Consider the following 13578-nt stretch of genomic DNA (forward strand, 5'->3'; position numbering starts at 1 on the left):
TTTCCAGATGTCTTAACGCTGTAGGAAGAGCTGTCCTTACCCTTGTGATCTGAACTGCAGCAACTGCCTTAGGTGGAAAACCTAAGGCAGACCACAAAACCAATATTGTTCTGGCTGTGGTTTTTTGATAAGGCATACAGGGAAATCAGCCTGCCAGTACATGGAGGGTGAGGACCGGTCTTCGGTATGTGGATAAAGATGATGAGGTCCGTGTAAGTACAGTGCTGTCAAGACTGACAAGAAGAGCCTAGCTGCAGGTGAGAAGGAGTGTTTAGCTGTCCTGGGGAACTTGAAAAGCTGTGCTACTGTCTGCTTTCTGTGTGAACTGGTGGACACCTTTGGGTCCTCAGGATGGTTCCCAGAGATTGCTTTGGTCATTACAACATGGAGATGTTGCTTTTTACTTGGGCAATGCAGCTGTATCGCTGGTCTTGGTCTGTATGCTCCAGGGGTAGAATTTTGGCCTTCAAATGAATGAATGCATCACCAGGTAACAGAAGGAAGCATGCTTTTTGTTTTGTTTTGCATGTGTTGTTTTTTTTTCTTCTTTCTCCTTAATTACAAGTTGGTTCTGTCATGCAGTAGAGACAGCCTGCTTAATTAGGTTTCAGTATAAAAAGGAACATGTAGCTATTGGAGTCAGAAGGCCTTTTTCATCCATTCTTCTGTCATCATCATCAGCTAAGATAAAACTTGCATACTCAGAAATGTGGCTTTCGCTGGCAAACACGCAGGTAGTGAGAAGAAAGATGAGATGCAATGCCTTAATGTACAGCAGTGTGGAAAGAACGTTTTGGTAGGACAGAAACCTTTATAAAGGATTTGCATTGCCAAAAGTAAAATAAAAAAGATAAGGACCACAGAAACAGTTGTTCATATATTGCATTATGGAGCCCTATCACCAGGAGTTGTCCAAAGATGATGAATTTAACTCTTGAGTTCGGGCTTCTAAACATTTTTCTTTTTCTTTTTCTTTTCCCTGAATGCTTTGTGGCCTGTTAGGATAGTCGTATTACAGTTATGGTAACAGAGTTGTGTTTTTTCAGTACTAAAACGCTTTTGAGACTGTACATAGTAGGATTTAGTTTATGATCACTTTCGTAGTTTGAAGTCTGTTTTAGAGCTCGAATACGTTTGCATTTATGATCCACAACATTAATTCAAAATATTTATTCGATTTCTAACTTTCAAATTTGAACTTACTCTTAAGTATCATTAAAAATATTTGAAAATCAGCAACTAAAATATAAGTTGTAATTGAACATAGTTTTAGCAGGATAAGGGGAATAATATTTGAGCTGTGAAATGTTTTGAATTTACTCTTGACTTTATTTTTGAGCTGCCTGGTTGTAAATATAATGCTTAAGCTGTTATCAGCCCTCTGACAACTGAGGGAAGGTTTTTTCATTCAAGCTACTTTACTTTGCGTAAACTGGATTTTATACTATAGTTGCCTTGCAGCCTATTTTCATTGATGGAAGAGGGAAAGAACACCTTTCAGTTTGTTACTGACTCTCTGTAGGGAGTCTTGGCTTTCTTGTTAGCTTTTATTTCACAGTAAAGTGAAAATGGAAGAATTAAGATGGTATCATGCTTTCTTGTAAATCCATTCCAACTGTTTCACTAGGACTAATTTTTTTTACAAGAATAAAACTGGTAGCTTAAACTACTTCAGTTCTCGGTATCGCAGTTCAGAAATGGCGACGATGTGCTAGCCAGTATGTTTTAATGCCATTTGGTGGTAGTATTAAAACTACCTGTGTTTTCAGCGTTCGTGTTTCCTTCCTTTTATATCGGGAGTGTGAATCTTTCCTATGCTGAAGAGGCTGAAGTACATTAGCTAGTAAAATTAGATGTGTGTTGTGAAATGGAGTGTGCATCTCGGATAGTTTCTTTTCTTGGTTTTGGTTTGGGTTAACAGAAGTATCTTTACATCTGCAGTTTCTGGAAATTTAAGAACACTGTGAACCTCTGGCCGATAAAAATTTTCCCATTATGTAAAACATTCTTGCAGATTAGCTTGACTCACTAAGTGGTGGCAATGGTGACTTCCTCCATGAAGTAAACAGACTTTTGCAATGAATTTTCAAGTGAACTAGTAAATCTCAGTGCAGCTTTTTGATTTGCTATAGCTTGGTGTATGGTTTCGTGCAACCTTAACCTACTATTTCTCTTTACTGCCTTGGGGCTTTTGACAATTGTTTCTGTGTATTAATAGGAGATACTCGAAACCGACTTTACTTGTTTGTTTCCCAGCAGGAAAGCCTGAGTGCTTAGGCTTTAACTGAATCAAGACCAGCTCTCAGCAGTGGGAGACAATATATTAATCCATTGGAAGCACAGGCTGCAGTCTTGTGTATCACTGTGGTTTGTGTTGTGAATTTTTTTCATGTGAAGAGGTAGGTAGCAACAATTCTTCTGCTATATATATTTTTGTAATATGTATGTTTAGAAACCTCATGACAGTCGTGTGAGTTGGGGTTTTTTGTTGGGGGGGTTTTGATTTGATTTTTTTTTTTTTTGTTTTGTTAGAAGTAGCATTTGTATCATTGCATGAAACTGTGAAGTACCTTGTTCTCCTTTGTGTTTTCACATCTTTAAGTTGATGGTATTAATTTTACAAATCATCTTCAGTGCTTGCACTTGCTTTAGTAATGAATGAGGGTGATACCTCAAAAGTCAAACAAGTTTCATTCTTAGTTCTGTAAGTAAATCCTCTTATAGCCTTGATCTTTCTTGTTCTGTTTCTTCCACACAATCAGAATGGACTATTTAACAAGTTGGGATGGACTGTTTAGCCTGATGGAATTCAGTTGCCTGATAGTATATGGAGGCTTGTTTATTTATAAATTTTTGGTTTGTTTTATCAGTTCTGTTGTATTTGCAAGGAAGGTAAGCAAATTATTATCTTCGTTTCATTAAACATCTGAGGGAAAGATTTTTTAAATTTTTTATTTCAAATAGCTTAAAAATATGTTTAGAACTTGCAGGTGGTCGCCAGCTTCCTCAGTCAGCCACAGCCTAATTTGGAAAATGACATTGTGCCTTAGTTGCCAGAGGAGAAAACATTCTGAATCTTTTAGAACAGTACATTAAATGCGTTTGAGGTTGCGCTTTCCTTCCTAGTTCCACTCTGCTTTTACTGGAGTTTGAAAAGAAATGATGCTTCTACAAAAAAGTTAGTAGTCTTGTTTGCCTTCCGTTTAAGCTGTAAATTAGGAATGGATCAAAACAGTGGACATGCCCCTCAGCTTTTTGGCATGAACATAGGAAATTCCTCAGTCCTTCAGGTGGGCGATAAGGGTTGTGTCTTTGGAGAGCAGCAGTAGGTGATACTCTGGTACCACTCTGTGGCTTGTTCCTCAGAACAGGGGCAGCTTTATAAAGCTGGAAGGTAGATAGACTCTTTCAAACTTTTGCGTGGAAAGGAGGTAAAAATAAGATTTTTTTGCTACAATACACTAGACAAAACATTAAGCACTATGACTAGGAACTTCTTATAAGTTATTGATTATGTCAATTAATGATGCTGTTTATACACAGAAGTTCATGTTCTTGTCACAAAAAGTTCTTTTTGTAGGTTCACGTGGCAGTATAACAAGTCCTTTCTAGGTTGTGATCTAGACACGTAGCACCTGAAGGGTGCAGGAGGAGGAAATAGTTTGCTGGAATGACTGCATGCTATCTTGGCCTTTTCTCTTTCTGTCTTACCCTCCCACCAAGAATACACGGGACCTTGAACAATTTATGAAGCAGAATCGCTATCTTTCTGTAAGATTTTGTTCTGATTTAGTCCTAGGTAGTTTTTTTTTCCCTAAGAAATCCTAGTGTGTGAATCCCAGCCAGAAAGCAACTAGGCTGCATGTAGCTGTCTTCAAGTCATTCTCAGTGTCCTGAAGCAAAACAGATTGAAATGTGTCCTTAAGGTGCTAGTTTTAGACTGACTGCGGAAACTGAAAAATATTTAGAGATTCTGTTCTGTTTTTAGGGGAAAGGGATATTTTTGGTCCTCCTTTCCCCCAACTTTACCAAGATATAATTATGTTTTTGTGTTCCTCATTTCTAGTTATTTTTTCACGTTTGGCAGTTCCCAGCTTAAGACTGAAGTCCTATTATACAAGGTAATATGTATACAAGTATGTGAAGAGATGGGAACTTGGTAGGTGTCAGGTAAGATCAGAGAAAGGAGGCATTGTATCTGTTCCTCAGCGAAGGAGAATAGAAATGTACAGAACTGCTCTGAGACATGCTGAAAGTCTCTGATGGCTCCTCTGATTTTTTTTCTCTTTTAAAACCAACAGGCCTTTCCCCTTTTCAAATCCGTTATCATATTTTTTAAATGTAATATGTGATGTTTGGTCTACAAAGCAGGGAAAAAAATTGAAACTGAAGATGATCTTTAGTGTTAAATAAATCATTTTTAGTAGAGAAAAGCTTAAAATAAAACTAATGAAAACTTTGGGAGCCTAAACTGAGTATATGTTGTCCACTTCAGGAATCTCAATTTTAACTAAGCCATGTTAGAAAAGAAATAAATTGTAATACTGCCGTTTTAGCTCATGGAAACTCAGGAGCCCCCTGTGAAGAGTAAGCAAAGGACTTGTGCACAGCTGTGAGAAATTAATCTTTCTCCCATCTGTGGGTGGTGGAGTGGGTAGTAGAGATGTTCATTATATCTGCGAGTCTGTACCTATGTTGCCCATTACCTTTTCTTTAAAAGGCCAACGTAAACCTTGTTGAGGTACGCCACTAAAAACAACCAACCTTTTCACTGCTGGAGCCAAAACCCAAAAGGATGCATCCACCTCCAAATTCTCCCATTTCCTTTCTGCTTATCCCCATATAACATCGGCTCGTGCCCCTTCTCCTGGGGGGCTGCGGGCAGAAGGTAGGGACGTGCTGAGGAGCTGCTGGAGGTCTCTGAGCTTTCCATGTCACTCTCGGCATGTGTGCAGCCCTGTGTGGTGCTCCCTCGAGGCCCAACCGGAGAAGGCTGGGCGGGATCCTCCCCCAAGGAGAACATGGATCTCATAGGTTGCTGATGGTAGGCAGCTGGGCTGCTATGGGCTAAAAGAGCTGGCCTTGAGCCTTGCTCTGCAGGATGCAGAGGGAAGGAGGGGTGGAAAGCAGTGATGAGCCTATTGTTGCAAATGAGCCAACAACTGGCTGATTGACACCGAGAGCCCATTTGTTTCTCCCTTTGCTCTTCAATGCAGCTGTGGAGAATGAAGAAGCGAGGGCTGGGAGGGAGGGGAAAAAAGGTATAAATCAGATTTCTAGTGTCCAAAAAGGCAATGGGCATAAATTAAAAACCCATAAAATTCCATCCGAACACAAGAATTTTTATTTTTTTGTTTTTTTTTTTCTGTAAGGGTGCTCAAACACTGCAACAGGTTGCCCAGGGTGGTTGTAGAGTTGCTCTCTGTGGAGCTACTCAGAAGGTGATGGGACAGCATTCTGGGCAGCCGGCTCTAGCTGACCCTGCTTGAGCCAGGGGTGTTGGACTAGATAATCTCCACATGTCCCTTCCAACCTCAGCTATTCTGTGAAAGCTTCGTTAATGCTTGGGTGTATTCTTTAGCTGCTGTTGTGGAACACTTGGGAAATAATTACAAATGCCCCTGCTGGGCGTTTGTTTCACAAATGCTGCTGGCTGTGTAATCATGGCAGTTTTAATTGTATAGAGAAAGCGTCCAAGTGTTAAAATAGTTAATTGACTAAATTCCCTGATTTAACCAGCAAAAGCAGAAAAACCCACCATCACCATCTACCCAAAACTCCCCAAAAAACCCCAAACCTTAAAAGATTTTCTTTTTTGCTTTAGTTTTTTTAACCCTTTACAATATTAGTGACTATGAAAGTAAAAAGTAGCTTGAATCTAATTCATAAACAGTGAAGTCACTAAATATAAGAAACAACTTAAAAATGTAAAAAATAATTGTGTCCCCCCCAATTTCCTCTAGTTTTGCCACAAAGTAAAATCCAAAAATTATCCTATGAAAAATTAAGGAAAAGAAATGCAGGATCATGAGGAGAGGAACAGCAGAGAGAATCCTGGAGATCCCAACGAACTGTAGTTTATTCCTTCGAGCCCATGTCTGATAAGACATGAGGATTTGAACAAACTTTACTGCAATTGTGTTTCTTTCCCGGGCTCTTTCAGTCCTCCCCTGTCTGCGTTTTGCGTAGCCCTCGGAAAGACTGCAGTGCAGTCATTGGCAAGGAGGGAATTGCTAGGAGGGAAAAATCAAGCATTGCTGGCCCCTCTTGCAGTGCCGTGCTGCCGAGATCTGCCGTTTGGAGCAGGAGGTCATAAACGGCTGCCTCCAGGTTCTGAACTGGGAGATCTGAGTTCCTGCAAAAAAAAGGCCGTGGATAAGTTTTCATTAAGTGCATGGCATGCCAGACAGCCATTCAGTTTATTGATGCAGGGGTGTGTCTTTTCTTTGATATGAAATGCTTGCTGTTTCTGCCTAATACTTTGTTTTTAATCCTCTGTGCTCAGACAGTGGAGAATAAGGTAAGGTACTTTTTGTTGCCTAACGTACAAAGGGTAATAGAAGTAATTTCTGCATGTTGCAGCATGCGATAATAACTGCATTCTGTTGGAGAGTAAAAGTTTTGATTACTTTTTTTATTGCTTGTAACTCGTTGAAATTCATTGTAATAAATTCCCTGAATTATCAAGTATATTAAAGTTAACAAACAGTTATTTGTTCTTCATATGTATTAAAATATTTTTTGGAGACAGTTTTCACTTTGGTTATCCAATATAATAAGGAATTGTTTTCAAGAATAGTGTTCTGGTAATGTTCCTTTTTTGTCAAGAGCTAAAATCCCAATCCTTTTCTATGTCTCATCCATGTCTTTGGATGCTGGTTTTTTTTCATGCCAGAATTTTAAGGGTATAGCACTGCTATAACGCTGCTGTTTAGCTGTGGAGTGCACTACTTCAGTAAGAAGGAAACCTTGGAGGTGCCTGAATTTTCTGTGAATCAGAAGGGGTTGGTTGGTGTGTCAGGAGGAAAAGGAGAGCCACAAAATTCCCTGCACTAAATTCAGCTTTATAGCTAACAATATGAAAGGACAGTGACCAGGGCAATTGCAATCGGTGTCTAAACTCAGGATGGGAGCTTAAAAGAGCTTTAGAACTTAAATTTCTTGCCCGGTTACTATTTAAATGTTTAGTACAGAAATTCGTATTTCATTCATGACATCTGTAAGAATTATGGGCTGATTTGCAATTTATATGCTATTTTGATGGGGAAAGTTGCAGATCTCCTTTTCATATGAGTAAGAGTTTATTCCTGTAGTTTCCTATAAATCTCACTGCTGGGCTATTTTTCCAGCTACTGTGTTTCTAGAATGAGCCAGATTGGGTTTTCCTTGGCCAGTGTGTTTCTTTTGCCCCAGTCTGAATCCACTCCTTAGCCTCCAAATTAATATGATTGTGGTCCAGACTAGTGTGGCTGCTACTTTGTTAGCTGCAGTAGCCTTTCCTTTCCCCTGAGGGCCAAAGGTGAATTGTAGCATGGACAAAGATCAAAAAGAAAGCCACCAAAAGATCATATTTATAGCTGTGGAAGTTTGTGGCATTTCTCCTGAGTAGATAAATGTTATGTTGGTCTCATGTTACAAAGTCGCTGACTTTAGACACGATAATGGGGATGAGAGCCCAGCGCGTTTAGCGGCAGGTGTGCAATTCTGTGACTGTTTGAACTTCCGTAACTCTGTGTAACTGCTGAGGCTGATCCATCTCCGCAGCGTTCTGTGCAGGATGACAGCAGGGAACGCGCTGCCGAGGTGGGCCCTTGGTGCCGCTCTGCTTAGTGTCATCTGGGAACATCGCTGCTCTGGCACTACGGAATAGCTGCTCAGATCGGTCAGAGTTCACTGGCACTGTTGGACTCTGTGGTAGGTGGATGCAAACTTCGTTGACAAGAGTTGAGAAACTAAAACTTCTTGCAAAAGTGTGGTTTGACTGTATGCGTTGTAAGTGGTCAGGTGAGGTTACTGCAACGTGGTCACAAAATGTTGTCGTTGAAGTCCTTGCTGTCCATGAGAGAGACTGTGAGGACTTCAGATTTAGCGCACTGGTGGCCTGGGCATTGCTGTAGCATCTGTTGCATCTAAACTTTAGTGCCAACATTTAGGAATGCATGTAGATAGAGGCTGATGGAGATTTGTGTTAATTATGCTTTCAGACTCTTTCCTTCTTTTTCTTTGTGCCTGTAAAAATTCCAGGATCAAACAAGCTTCCCCAAACCAGACTGCTTTCTTCTGATGATCTGTTTGAATATTGTCACAGGGGGTGTGATGTGGTGTTTTTTTTTTTTTTTTTTTAAGAAACACTCTGCAGAACAGTTAGTTACTTTCCCAGAATTGAGCTGATGTTTCCAAATGGAATTTAACAGACTGTTACCAAGAAAGTGGCACTGCTCTGAAGGTTTTGTACAGTCTGTAATGACACGTAATGTATCTGATGGAAAAGTTTGTATGTGTGTGAAAGCGGGATAAATTAGCTGTGATTTTTACTTTGTGCATGTCCTTCTGCAATGGTTTGTTGAGAGTCCTTTGTGGACAATAGTGGGGGAGAGGAAAACAATGCTTTAAAAATCATATGTTGGTATGTTACGTATAACTTTCTTTATGTTATTTGTAAAATTTATCATTAAAAACTAGTTTGATACTTCCTCAGGTTCATTAGACCATCTTTACAGATGCTGAGAAGCCTGTTACAGGTTTTTTGAATGAAGGTAACATAACTTAAACTTTTCTTTCTTTAGGGTAAAGAAAGAAACCGGGCAGACTGTAGCAAAGCTCCCCTCATTGGCAAGAGTAAAAAGAACCCCAACAGAGCATTGAGAAAGCCTGTTCTCCTTTCTCCTCAAGCTGCCAATCAAATGAGATTCAGATAAAACGAAGGAAATGTAAGCAATCTAAGAGCCTTCCAAATTTGGGGGAAGGGAGGGATGTTAGTGTGTAACAAGAAGACAAGTGTACAGATTTAATCAAGAAAACTGTTGCATGAACTTTGGAAATCAAGAGCTTTTTTTAAACTAACAATTCCCCTTTTAATATTGTAGTCTCTTCAGTTATCTGTCAAGGAGAACTGTTATGTGAGAAGGAGTACGTAATTTCCAGACTGATACAGAGTGTCCCTGGTAGCAGATAGCCAGTGGAGAGGTTAGAAGAGGCAGTGAGAAAGAACAAAGGTTGGTCTGGGAAGAAGACAAGAACTATCAAGGATTTCAACTGTTAGGCCGTTCTGACTGCAGCTGTGATACTGATGAGGTATTTAAATGGAAAAGGGTCTTGTAACCTGTTCTTCAGGTGAACCTGTTCTAAAGAGTAGGTTCTAAGAAAATACATTTAATTTATGGAGTCGTGTTACTGCTAGTTTGGAGACTCACCTTTAATCTTCTAATGCTTGTGACTTACCTTGTGGGTTGCTTGAAACTGTATTCACACCTGTGTCAAATTCTTTAGGGGCACTGCCACTGCTTTATGCAACTGTGATGTGATAAGAATCTTGATGCTTTTGTTTTGAATATAACTTTTTTTTGGCTGCTGGGAAAAATCTCACGTTTGACGAGCATGAAAATTCTGACAGCGTTGGATAAACTTTGAAGGAGAAAGATTTGTTTGGAATTACAGATTGATGTACTTTCTCTCATTGGTTTCTTTGGCCTTTTGTTTGAGTGCTTGGCTGAGCTGGGCTGTACTCGATCCAAACTTCATGAGCTTGCTAGTAATGGTTAGGAGACAAATTGCTACTACATTTATTAAGGAGTTTGTGATTATTTTTTTTTCTACTAAAGCATGAGTAATTGTAGAGAGGGGAACATTTTACCTGAGCAGTCTTTTACTGTGTTGGAGTACATGGTTAGGACTCCTGTGGAATATTTTTCTTCTTACCTGCCATCTCGAACTTTACTGGAAATCGCCTTTTTGCTTTGTTTTTAATTCAGCACCTAGTCATACACATAATATTTTCTCCTTATGTTGAAAATGTAATGAAATGTAATGAAATTTTTACGTTGTGCTTGAAGGTAAAACTTCAATGTGGTAGTGAGGGGCTTGATTTAAACTACTGGTCAAAACTCAGCAAATGAGAGGACAGAAGGATAGTATGTGAGTCCAAAAGGTCTTATTAATAGAGAGAAGCTCTAGCATATTTTATTCTGCTTAGGCTACTTCTAAAAAAAAAAAAAATTATCTGGAGACGATTTTAAAAAAATTGGGTGATGACATATCATTAAAGATTTAAAATTTTCATGTGGGAAGAGAGAGAAAATTGGGATTGTCCTCATTCAGCTGAACTTTGATACTGTGGATTTGCCTTAATTATAGCTGCTGTTGTCCCTAAGCATGCTAATGAAATCCCGTACTTCAGTGAGACACAGAAGCTGTTTGGAATGATAAGGAAATGTATCCTTGTTTCAAAATGGGATAACCTTCATTTATACTTACTTGGTGACAGCTATGCTGGTGATAGCTGTGATTAGTAAAACTCTGGTGCAGTCAGTGCCCAGGAGAACAAATTACTAAAAATTTATAAAGAAAAGAAATACAGTGTGAGTTTACATACACCTAATTTAATAATTGGGGTTTTTCCGTGAATAACTGTCTTGAAAATGGGACGATTAAAAAAAAAAAAATAAAACGACTTTTGACACTGTATGATTAACCTACAGAACTCACTGATCTGAGATAACACTAGGAATTTTCTGCTCTTGGCCTCAAAATAATTGCTTGTAGGGTTAGCAGAGGTATAGAGGAAACAGGAGTCATGCTTAACAGACGCTTTTGAGCTACCTTTTTTCTTTTTTTTTTCTCTTTCCTCCAACAGTTGTATGTTTCTAGAAAACTTTTCAACTATGTCTACTAAAAGCAAATACTGCTAGGCTTGAGTGAAATCATGACAGGATGCCTGTCTGTGCTGTAGGCTATGAGCCTATCGCTACTGTGTTCTACAGGCTGTTTAATGACGGACAAGAATCCCAGGAACTGGATTGTGCCTGACTTCACGGGTGTTGGTGAGGGGTCTGGAGGATAAGTCTTACGAAGAGCGGCTGAGGGAGCTGGGGGTGTTCAGCCTGGAGAAGAGGAGGCTGAGGGGAGACCTTATTGCTCTCTACAACTACCTGAAAGGAGGTTGTAGCCAGGTGGGGGTCAGTCTCTTCTCCCAAGTAACAGGCGACAGGACAAGAGGAAACGGCCTCAAGTCGTGCCAGGGGAGATTTAGATTCGTTGTTAGCAAAAATTTTTACATGGAAGGTGTTATTCAGCATTGGAACAGGCTGCCCAGGGAAGTGGTTGAGTCACCATCCCTGGAGGTATTTAAAAGACAGGTAGATGTAGTGCTTAGAGATATGGTTGAGTGTTTTTGTCAGAGTTAGGTTGATGGTTGGACTAGGTGATCTGAAAGGTCCCTTACAACCTAGGCGATTCTATGATTCTGTGATTCTCTGTATATTACTGCTTTTTTGAAGTATTTTGGGACCATGCTGTATTGTAGGAAGTGCATTTATGTATATTCTTAATTGGATTCAGTTTGACACTTTTTGGGGATCTTCTAAAGGCAGTAGTACAAGAGTTTCCAGAACAATGTGAAGCAGGCAGAAGAAGAGATTCTTCACACGGCATTTATGTTGTCGAGGTGGTAGTTCTTATATATAGAATGTACCTTGACCTCTCTAGCTGTTTGCCTGTAATATTATACCTAGTGTTTTCAGATCCCAAAATGGCTTTGTGTAGATCATAAAGCATTGGGCTGCAGTTTAGTTGGAAAGTATTATGAAATGAAAAATCTCTTATGAGACTGAGAAGGATGGGCAGGTGATTTCTTCTTATCCAGACTTCTAGGACGATTTAGACTGGTGACAAATCTCACTAGAAGAAGAGTCTAAAAATAATACTTCCTACTGATGTAGAACACTTCAGACCAGGGATGCTATAAAAGGTAAGCAATATTATGCTTATTTTAGAGTTCAGGGGGAAACAAAGTGGTAAAGTCTTACAATCGTGTAGCCATTCAGTACAATTGGTGGAAAAAAAAAAAATCCAAACCACTACTGTAATATTGGAAGCTTCATTGCCTAACAGATTATTTGCAAGAAGTGGGGAATCAGCACTGTCCTCTGAATAGTCATTAGCAGCGGAACATCCTTTCAACTCTAATCTTAGGACATAAGCCCCTTGCTCTAACAGCAAGTGTCCTCTGCGTACTTTTAAATCTGGCATTTGGTCTGATTGGAAGTTACTCTCTGCATTCTGCATAACTAGACTGTGCCTCCATGGATCTTTAATGCAAGCAGATAGTCTTTATCAGCATAAATTCTCCAAGGAATCTCTGAGTATTCTCATTTACTTTTTAGTGCAACACCTGGAGGCTTTCAGGTTTGAATTTTCAAAAACAAAAATGCACGTTTAAATGTTAAATTGCCATTAATACATTAAACAAAATTGCTCTACTCAGTATTTATTTGGTAGAGGTGAACACGATTTCATTAATAATAACTAGAGGATCCCTCCGGCTTTAAGCATGCAAAAAGAATTTTCAACTAAAACTGGCAACTTCCTATTCCAAATCTGAAAACAGAAATCTTTCTAAGACCTTGTGGATGGTGTGGAAAGCATCAGTTTTTAAGGCATCTCTTCAGCAGCAGTACTGCACAATTCTACCAGAGGTTTCTTTGAAAGGCTGCTGTCTCTTGTGTTAAACTTCTTTTGGCTCTATAACAGTGATAAACACTTGCTTTTGGGTAGTAATGTGAAATTTAGTCAGAAAAATTTGTGAAGTAGTCTTACAGTCTTCACACTAAGTATATTGTAGAAGGAAAACATCCTTGTTGATTTTTGTTAATTCTCAAAATCCACTGCAAGAGAGAAACATTCAAAGGGAACTGTTTCTTTTTTTTTTTTTTGTCCTTAGAAGTATCGTGTCTGAACTGGTGCTGTAGAGATGGCTTGTTCTCAAGATGTCAGCAATATCTATTGTTTTGAAACCTCCAGTTTACAGTTGATGTAAACCTGCAGGCAGCAAATATAAGACTTAAGGTTGGCAAGGCAAAATAATATAGTTTGATATATGGGAAAGTAATCACAATCTGAGAGAGAAACTAGGAACTTGCATGCAGGTTCCTGGTAGAGGAGTCTTTTAATGAAACTTTGCAGCTGGAAGAACGAATGCTGTCATAGATCAGAAGGAATTTGTGTCTTATATAGACTTGGCGTTCAATAGCATGTTCCCAAAGCCTGCTTTTACTACAAGAGGAAGCAACGGGTTCTTTCCTTTCCACAATTGCTGGGAAACGTGTTTTGTGAATCTAAATCTTAAGCTACAAAACCCCCAGCTTCTTCCATGAACACCTTGATAAAAGTAAAAAATGCTTTCGATAGCAGTGAATACGAAGTTCTGATTCTGAATATTTTGACAAGTCTGAATTAAGGGTCTATGGTCTATGACTATTTCTAAACCTTGTTTTTTCTTCCTGAAAACTCAACTTCAGTAATACATTTTTACTAGAGATGTAGAAAGTGGAAAGCACTTCAGTATGACTAGAAATACTTGTT

General features: G+C 39.2%; 1 protein-coding gene across 11 annotated transcripts in view; it reads left to right on the top strand.

Moving 5' to 3' along the window:
• TRAF3 (TNF receptor associated factor 3) overlaps positions 1 to 13578 on the top strand; it is a 75053-nt gene that overhangs the window by 15689 nt on the left and 45786 nt on the right. For 3 of the 11 annotated variants that reach the window (XM_063333107.1, XM_063333108.1, XM_063333109.1), the window contains exons 1-2: positions 6685 to 7914; positions 8787 to 8930. The exons of 4 other annotated variants lie outside the window; for them this stretch is intronic. The gene's annotated coding sequence lies outside the window, so the exon portion shown is untranslated. Of the gene's footprint in view, positions 1 to 2256; positions 2400 to 6505; positions 6521 to 6684; positions 7915 to 8786; positions 8931 to 13578 lie in introns of those variants that run through there. 4 more of the 11 variants (XM_063333098.1, XM_063333099.1, XM_063333100.1 and 1 more) reach the window with 4 other exon arrangements.

The sequence above is a fragment of the Chroicocephalus ridibundus genome, chromosome 4, assembly GCF_963924245.1.
Source record: "Chroicocephalus ridibundus chromosome 4, bChrRid1.1, whole genome shotgun sequence".
Classification (NCBI taxonomy): domain Eukaryota; kingdom Metazoa; phylum Chordata; class Aves; order Charadriiformes; family Laridae; genus Chroicocephalus; species Chroicocephalus ridibundus.